Here is a 10,097-nt window from a genome sequence, read left to right as displayed (position 1 = left end):
TGAATATGTAAGGTATCCTGTTTGTGAGTTTATGTAATTCTGTGTGATTATTTAATTAGTTAGTAAATAAACAATTAACCTGTCTGGGAACGGGTTTCCGCTAGTGCCAACAACCAATGAAATTGCAGGGCGCCAAATTCAAATCAACAGAAATCTCATAATTAAAATGTAAGTATTAGACACCATTTTATAGATAAACTTCTCGTTAATCCAACCACAGTGTCCGATTTCAAAAAGGCTTTTTGGCGAAAGCACAACATATCATTATGTTAGGTCAGCACCTTTTCACAGAAAGCATACAGCCATTTTCCAACCAAAGAGAGGAGTCACAAAAAGCAGAAAAGAGATCCAAATTAATCACTAACCTTTGATATTCTTCATCAGATGACACTTCTGGGACAACATGTTACACAATACTTGTATATTTTGTTCGATCAAGTTCATATTTATATCCAAAAACCTGTTTACATTTGGTTTTGCCTCCAAAACATCCCGTGAATTTGCACAGAGCCACAACAATTTACAGAAATACTCATCATAAATGTTGATGAAAATACAAATGTTATACATGGAACTTTAGATAAACTTCTCCCTAATGTAACCGCTGTGTCAGATTTTTTTTAAACGTTACGGAAAAAGCAAATAATCTGAGTACAGTGATCAGAGACCAAAACAACCCAAAAAGATATCCGCCATTTTGTGTGGTCAACAGAAGTCAGAAATAGCATTATAAATATTCACTTACCTTTGATGATTTTCATCAGAATGCACTTCCAGGAATCCCAGTTCCACAATAAATGTTTGTTTTGTTTGATAATGTCCATCATTTATGTCCAAATACCTCCTTTTGTTAGTGCGTTTGGTAAACAAATGTTACCGAATTCCTAGCTGCAGACTAGTAATTCATATCAAAGACTTGTTCTTATTCTGTCGGCATCGGTAGTCTAAGAGTTTAACCATGTGGCATGGTTAAAAGATTCAGCAATCGTGTCAAACCTTGGTCCTCTCGTTATCGAGGTAAGCTGGTCTGCAACCTTTGTCTTCTCGTGATTGAGAGAAAACATGGTCTGGTGATAGAAAACCAGAGTGGGGGTTTTATTCGGAAGGGCAGAAAAGGGCATGTTCCAGGATGCCCGACCCTAACTGTGCTCATGGGCGGTCCTCTGATTTAGTTAAACTCCAAAGGGAATTGGAGTTTCCTTCATTAAACAGTCCAAAATCACATTACACAATTTTACAAACAGTATCATCCTCACTCATTCATCTTATACAACAATTAGATGTAAACCTCATATCTGAGGCTATTATATAAACAGCGTTATGGTAATGTGGCCGCACCGTCTCCATTGAGTTTCACAAACTTACAAACGGACCAGTTCATAGCTGGATTCTTAACCGATCTTTTATACCTTCTCCGAAACATAAATGTTGTTCGGACCTCAAGTTCTGTGAGGGGGAAGAAATTCCTTTGTTCTCTATGAAACTTCACTCTGTCTCTATACTGTGTGGCCATGAGGCAGGATCTTCCCTACGAATTTACGACCTCTCTGACCACAGCAGCCTGGTTGTAGGAGGCAGAGAGAGGGGGATGGTGCTCGCTGTACCCAAAGAGGGCTATGCCATGACAGCAATGAGTTGAAAAACTACAAACCTCAGATTTCCCACTTCCTGGTTGGACTTTTCTCAGGTTTTCGCCTGCCATATGAGTTCTGTTATACCCACAGACATCATTCAAACAGTTTTAGAAACGTCAGAGGGTTTTCTATCCAATACTACTAATGATATGCATATATTAGCATCTGGGACTGAGTAGCAGGCAGTTTACTCTGGGCACGCTTTTCACCCAAAAGTGAAAATGCTGCCCCCTAGCCCAAACAGGTTAAGCCAATTTGTATATTGCTGATTCATCATTTATGCTACGGTTCATGCAGATATCCAAGAGTTTTGTAACATTCAGAATGTGACTGATAGAAGGTAACAATTAATTAATGACTAATGACAGAAATGTAAGAGATCTTTATATCTTTAAGAGTTCATTCAGAGAATGGTAACTCGTGTACTCAATTAATTGATATATGATTAATTTTATTGCGTAATAATTAAATGTAGTTAATTGATTTGATAAAATAATCGTAATCGTATTAATGGTAACAAAGACACGACAGTAGAGACAACAATACATCACGCGAAGCAGCCACAACTGTCAGTAAGAGTGTCCATGATTGAGTCTTTGAATGAAGAGATGGAGATTAAAACTGTCCAGTTTGAGTGTTTGTTGCAGCTCGTTCTAGTTGCTAGCTGCAGCGAACTGAAAAGAGGAGCGACCCAGGGATGTGTGTGCTTTGGGGACCTTTAACAGAATGTGACTGGCAGAACGGGTGTTGTATGTGGAGGATGAGGGCTGCAGTAGATATCTCAGAAAGGGGGGAGTGAGGCCTAAGAGGGTTTTATAAATAAGCATCAACCAGTGGGTCTTGCGACAGGTAAACAGAGATGACCAGTTTAGAGAGGAGTATAGAGTGCAGTGATGTGTCCTATAAGGAGCATTGGTGGCAAATCTGATGGCCGAATGGTAAAGAACATCTAGTCACTCGAGAGCACCCTTACGTGCCGATCTATAAATTACGTCTCCGTAATCGAGCGTGGGTGGGATTGTCATTTGAATCAGGGTTAGTTTGGTAGCTGTGGTAAAAGAGGAGTGATTACGATAGAGGAAATCAAGTCTAAATGTAACCTTAGCATGCAGATTTGATATGTGCTGAGAGAAGGACAGTGTACCGTCTAGCCATACTCCCAAGTACTTGTATGAGGTGACTACCTCAAGCTCTAAACCCTCAGAGGTAGTAATTACACCGGTGGGGAGAGGGGCATTCTTCTTACCAAACCACATTACCTTTGTTTTGGAGGTGTTCAGAACAAGGTTAAGGGCAGAGAAATCTTGTTGGACACTAAGAAAGCTTTGTTGTAGAGCATTTAACACAATATCTGGGGAGGGGCCAGCTGAGTATAAATGGATGAGAGAGCTTCCTACTGCCTGAGCTATGTTGTTGATGTAAATTGAGAAGAGCATGGGGCCTAGGATCGAGCCTTGGGGTACTCCCTTGGTGACTGGCAGTGGCTGAGACAGCAGATTTTCTGACTTTCTACATTGCACTCGTTGAGACAAGTATTTAGCAAACCAGGCCAAAGACCCCTCAGAGACACCAATACTCCTTAGCCGGCACACAAGAATGGAATAGTCTACCGTATCAAAAGCTTTGGCCAAGTCAATAAAAATAGCAGCACAATATTGCTGAGAATCAAGGGCAATGTTGCAGTGACACATCCATAACCTGAGCGGAAACCAGATCGCATACCAGAGAGAATAGTATAGACATCAAGAAAGCCAGTCAGTTGATTATTGACAAGTTTGATGCTGTCTATATTTCTGGGAATCTTCACAACACTGTCCTATCAAAAGTCTGCAGGTGAAATCTGTGATGACTCCGTCTCTAAACATTGTGACTTTATCATTGACATGGAACTTAAATTGTATTATATTTGACCAGTGCTTGATTTGTGTTGTATTTGATGTGTGTAAGTAATGAAGCTCATATCTGGGATTGTAAATCTGCACCAGAGGAGAAACAGCCTAATTGCAGCCAGGCGTATAACGTGTCAACCTATACAGTAGGACCTGGGCTATGTAATGTGTTAATCTATACAGTAGGACCTGGGTTATGTAATGTGTTAATCTATACAGTAGGACCTGGGTTATGTAATGTGTTAATCTATACAGTAGGACCTGGGCTATGTAATGTGTTAATCTATACAGTAGGACCTGGGCTATGTAATGTGTTAATCTATACAGTAGGATCTGGGTTATGTAATGTGTTAATCTATACAGTAGGATCTGGGTTATGTAATGTGTTAATCTATACAGTAGGACCTGGGTTATGTAATGTGTTAATCTATACAGTAGGATCTGGGTTATGTAATGTGTTAATCTATACAGTAGGATCTGGGTTATGTAATGAGTTAACCTATACAGTAGGACCTGGGTTATGTAATGTGTTAATCTATACAGTAGGATCTGGGTTATGTAATGTGTTAATCTATACAGTAGGACCTGGGTTATGTAATGTGTTAATCTATACAGTAGGACCTGGGCTATGTAATGAGTTAATCTATACAGTAGGACCTGGGTTATGTAATGAGTTAACCTATACAGTAGGACCTGGGCTATGTAATGAGTTAATCTATACAGTAGGACCTGGGCTATGTAATGTGTTAATCTATACAGTAGGACCTGGGCTATGTAATGTGTTAATCTATACAGTAGGACCTGGGCTATGTAATGTGTTAATCTATACAGTAGGACCTGGGCTATGTAATGTGTTAATCTATACAGTAGGTCCTGGGCTATGTAATGGGCTATGTAATGTGTTAATCTATACAGTAGGTCCTGGGCTATGTAATGGGTTATGTAATATGTTAATCTATACAGTAGGTCCTGGGCTATGTAATGGGCTATGTAATGTGTTAATCTATACAGTAGGTCCTGGGCTATGTAATGGGTTATGTAATATGTTAATCTATACAGTAGGTCCTGGGCTATGTAATGGGCTATGTAATGTGTTAATCTATACAGTAGGTCCTGGGCTATGTAATGGGTTATGTAATGTGTTAATCTATACAGTAGGTCCTGGGCTATGTAATGGGCTATGTAATGTGTTAATCTATACAGTAGGTCCTGGGCTATGTAATGGGCTATGTAATGTGTTAATCTATACAGTAGGTCCTGGGCTATGTAATGTGTCAACCTATACAGTAGGACCTGGGTTATGTAATGAGTTAATCTATACAGTAGGACCTGGGCTATGTAATGTGTTAATCTATACAGTAGGACCTGGGCTATGTAATGTGTTAATCTATACAGTAGGACCTGGGCTATGTAATGTGTTAATCTATACAGTAGGACCTGGGTTATGTAATGTGTTAATCTATACAGTAGGACCTGGGCTATGTAATGTGTTAATCTATACAGTAGGACCTGGGTTATGTAATGAGTTAATCTATACAGTAGGACCTGGGTTATGTAATGTGTTAATCTATACAGTAGGACCTGGGTTATGTAATGTGTTAATCTATACAGTATACAGTAGGACCTGGGTTATGTAATGTGTTAATCTATACAGTATACAGTAGGACCTGGGTTATGTAATGTGTTAATCTATACAGTAGGACCTGGGTTATGTAATGTGTTAATCTATACAGTAGGACCTGGGCTATGTAATGTGTTAATCTATACAGTAGGACCTGGGTTATGTAATGAGTTAATCTATACAGTAGGACCTGGGTTATGTAATGTGTTAATCTATACAGTATACAGTAGGACCTGGGTTATGTAATGTGTTAATCTATACAGTAGGACCTGGGTTATGTAATGTGTTAATCTATACAGTAGGACCTGGGCTATGTAATGTGTTAATCTATACAGTAGGACCTGGGCTATGTAATGTGTTAATCTATACAGTAGAACCTGGGTTATGTAATGTGTTAATCTATAGAGTAGGACCTGGGCTATGTAATGTGTTAATCTATACAGTAGGACCTGGGCTATGTAATGTGTTAATCTATACAGTATGATCTGGGTTGGAGCGAGCGGTCGCATCCGCACTCGGTCCGCAGGTAGTATTACATTTCATTACATTTCATTATAGTACAACGGTTTGATTTGTCTAATCTTAGCAATTTCTTCTTAGCTAGCTACATAGCCGTCTTTGTTTCATAGATAATTGCGTAATTATCGTATTTCGTCGTCCTAACGCAGTCTACACTGCTATCTGCCCTGCAGCTAGCCAGCTAGCTAACGTCCACCGTCTACCGATTAGCAGCACAACTATTACACTCAACTGAACGACTTGATTAGTGTAGTGTTAGCTAGCTACATAGTTGTCTTTGCTGTCTTCGTATCCAAGATAATTGTGTAGTTTAGAGTGTGTAGTTTTAGAGTGATTATCTTAATTTACCGAGGTTAGCTAGCCAGCTATTTGTCGTCCTTAACGTAGGAGACACTGCTAGCTAGCCAACAGCTAGCCAACGTCTACCGAACAGAACTTTCGCACTCAACTTGGTCGCATTTGACTGCTCCACAGGTAGTATCACATTTTTCATTTCATTTCATTACAGTACAACGGCTTGATTTGTTTGATCGTAGCTAGCTACATAGCTAGCTACATAGCCGTCTTTGTATCAAAGATAATTGTGTAGTCTAGAGCGATTTCCTAGGTTAGCTAGCCAGCTATTGTCGTTCTTTTAACGCAACGTAACGTAATCAACACTGCTAGCTAGCCAGCTAGCCCCCGAATAGCAGCACAGTAGAAACTATTACACTCAACGGAACGACTTGATTAGTGTAGTGTCAACAACGCAGCCACTGCCAGCTAGCCTACATAGTCAACAACGCAGCCTCTGCCAGCTAGCCTACTTCAGCAGTACTGTATCATTTTAATAATTTTAGTCAATAAGATTCTTGCTCCGTAAGCTTAACTTTCTGAACACTCGAGACGTGTAGTCCACTTGTCATTCCAATCTCCTTTGCATTAGCGTAGCCTCTTGTGTAGCCTGTCAACTATGTGTCTGTCTATCCCTGTTCTCTCCTCTCTGCACAGACCATACAAACGCTCCACACCGCGTGGCCGCGGCCATCCTAATCTGGTGGTCCCAGCGCGCACGACCCACGTGGAGTTCCAGGTCTCCGGTAGCCTCTGGAACTGCTGATCTGCGGCCAACAAGGCAGAGTTCATCTCAGCCTATGCCTCCCTCCAGTCCCTCGACTTCTTGGCACTGACGGAAACATGGATCACCACAGACAACACTGCTACTCCTACTGCTCTCTCTTCGTCCGCCCACGTGTTCTCGCACACCCCGAGAGCTTCTGGTCAGCGGGGTGGTGGCACCGGGATCCTCATCTCTCCCAAGTGGTCATTCTCTCTTTCTCCCCTTACCCATCTGTCTATCGCCTCCTTTGAATTCCATGCTGTCACAGTTACCAGCCCTTTCAGCTTAACATCCTTATCATTTATCGCCCTCCAGGTTCCTCGGAGAGTTCATCAATGAGCTTGATGCCTTGATAAGCTCCTTTCCTGAGGACAGCTCACCTCTCACAGTTCTGGGCGACTTTAACCTCCCCACGTCTACCTTTGACTCATTCCTCTCTGCCTCCTTCTTTCCACTCCTCTCCTCTTTTGACCTCACCCTCTCACCTTCCCCCTACTCACAAGGCAGGAAATACTCGACCTCATCTTTACTAGATGCTGTTCTTCCACTAACCTCATTGCAACTCCCCTCCAAGTCTCCGACCACTACCTTGTATCCTTTTCCCTCTCGCTCTCATCCAACACTTCCCACACTGCCCCTACTCGGATGGTATCGCGCCGTCCCAACCTTCGCTCTCTCTCCCCCGCTACTCTCTCCTCTTCCATCCTATCATCTCTTCCCTCTGCTCAAACCTTCTCCAACCTATCTCCTGATTCTGCCTCCTCAACCCTCCTCTCCTCCCTTTCTGCATCCTTTGACTCTCTATGTCCCCTATCCTCCAGGCCGGCTCGGTCCTCCCCTCCCGCTCCGTGGCTCGACGACTCATTGCGAGCTCACAGAACAGGGCTCCGGGCAGCCAACGGAAATGGAGGAAAACTCGCCTCCCCTGTGGACCTGGCATCCTTTCACTCCCTCCTCTCTACATTTTCCTCTTCTGTCGCTGCTGCTAATTCACTTTCTACCACTCTAAATTCCAAGCATCTGCCTCTAACCCTAGGAAGCTCTTTGCCACCTTCTCCTCCCTCCTGAATCCTCCTCCCCCTCCTCCCTCTCTGCAGATGACTTCGTCAACCATTTTGAAAAGAAGGTCGACGACATCCGATCCTCGTTTGCTAAGTCAAACGACACATCTGGTTCTGCTCACACTGCCCTACCCTGTGCTCTGACCTCTTTCTCCCCTCTCTCTCCAGATGAAATCTCGCGTCTTGTGACGGCCGGCCGCCCAACAACCTGCCCGCTTGACCCTATCCCCTCCTCTCTTCTCCAGACCATTTCCGGAGACCTTCTCCCTCACCTCACCTCGCTCATCAACTCATCCCTGACCGCTAAACGTCCCTTCCGTCTTCAAGAGAGCGAGAGTTGCACCCCTTCTGAAAAAACCTACACTCGATCCCTCCGATGTCAACAACTACAGACCAGTATCCCTTCTTTCTTTTCTCTCCAAAACTCTTGAACGTGCCGTCCTTGGCCAGCTCTCCCGCTATCTCTCTCAGAATGACCTTCTTGATCCATATCAGTCAGGTTTCAAGACTAGTCATTCAACTGAGACTGCTCTTCTCTGTATCACGGAGGCGCTCCGCACTGCTAAAGCTAACTCTCTCTCCTCTGCTCTCATCCTTCTAGACCTATCGGCTGCCTTCGATACTGTGAACCATCAGATCCTCCTCTCCACCCTCTCCGAGTTGGGCATCTCCGGATTGCGGCCCACGCTGGATTGCGTCCTACCTGACAGGTCGCTCCTACCAGGTGGCGTGGCGAGAATCCGTCTCCACACCACGTGCTCTCACCACTGGTGTCCCCAGGGCTCTGTTCTAGGCCCTCTCCTATTCTCGCTATACACCAAGTCACTTGGCTCTGTCATAACCTCACATGGTCTCTCCTATCATTGCTATGCAGACGACACACAATTAATCTTCTCCTTTCCCCCTTCTGATGACCAGGTGGCGAATCGCATCTCTGCATGTCTGGCAGACATATCAGTGTGGATGACGGATCACCACCTCAAGCTGAACCTTGGCAAGACGGAGCTGCTCTTCCTCCGGGGGAAGGACTGCCCGTTCCATGATCTCGCCATCACGGTTGACAACTCCATTGTGTCCTCCTCCCAGAGCGCTAAGAACCTTGGTGTGATCCTGGACAACACCCTGTCGTTCTCAACTAACATCAAGGCGGTGGCCCGTTCCTGTAGGTTCATGCTCTACAACATCCGCAGAGTACGACCCTGCCTCACACAGGAAGCGGCGCAGGTCCTAATCCAGGCACTTGTCATCTCCCGTCTGGATTACTGCAACTCGCTGTTGGCTGGGCTCCCTGCCTGTGCCATTAAACCCCTACAACTCATCCAGAATGCCGCAGCCCGTCTGGTGTTCAACCTTCCCAAGTTCTCTCACGTCACCCCGCTCCTCCGCTCTCTCCACTGGCTTCCAGTTGAAGCTCGCATCCGCTACAAGACCATGGTGCTTGCCTACGTAGCTGTGAGGGGAACGGCACCTCAGTATCTCCAGGCTCTGATCAGGCCCTACACCCAAACAAGGGCACTGCGTTCATCCACCTCTGGCCTGCTCGCCTCCCTACCACTGAGGAAGTACAGTTCCCGCTCAGCCCAGTCAAAACTGTTCGCTGCTCTGGCCCCCCAATGGTGGAACAAACTCCCTCACGACGCCAGGACAGCGGAGTCAATCACCACCTTCCGGAGACACCTGAAACCCCACCTCTTTAAGGAATACCTAGGATAGGATAAAGTAATCCCTCTCACCCCCCTTAAAAGATTTAGATGCACTACTGTTCCACTGGATGTCATAAGGTGAATGCACCAATTTGTAAGTCGCTCTGGATAAGAGCGTCTGCTAAATGACTTAAATGTAATGTAAATGTATGTAATGAGTTCATCTATACAGTAGGTCCTGGGCTATGTAATGTGTTAATCTATACAGTAGGACCTGGGTTATGTAATGTGTTAATCTATACAGTAGGACCTGGGTTATGTAATGTGTTAATCTATACAGTAGGACCTGGGCTATGTAATGTGTTAATCTATACAGTAGGACCTGGGCTATGTAATGAGTTAATCTATACAGTAGGACCTGGGCTATGTAATGAGTTAATCTATACAGTAGGACCTGGGTTATGTAATGTGTTAATCTATACAGTAGGACCTGGGCTATGTAATGTGTTAATCTATACAGTAGGACCTGGGCTATGTAATGTGTTAATCTATACAGTAGGACCTGGGCTATGTAATGTGTTAATCTATACAGTAGGACCTGGGCTATGTAATGTGTCAACCTATACAGTAG

Source organism: Oncorhynchus nerka, unplaced genomic scaffold (genome assembly GCF_034236695.1).
Source record: "Oncorhynchus nerka isolate Pitt River unplaced genomic scaffold, Oner_Uvic_2.0 unplaced_scaffold_2098, whole genome shotgun sequence".
NCBI classification, from domain to species: domain Eukaryota; kingdom Metazoa; phylum Chordata; class Actinopteri; order Salmoniformes; family Salmonidae; genus Oncorhynchus; species Oncorhynchus nerka.
This window is presented reverse-complemented; position numbering follows the sequence as displayed.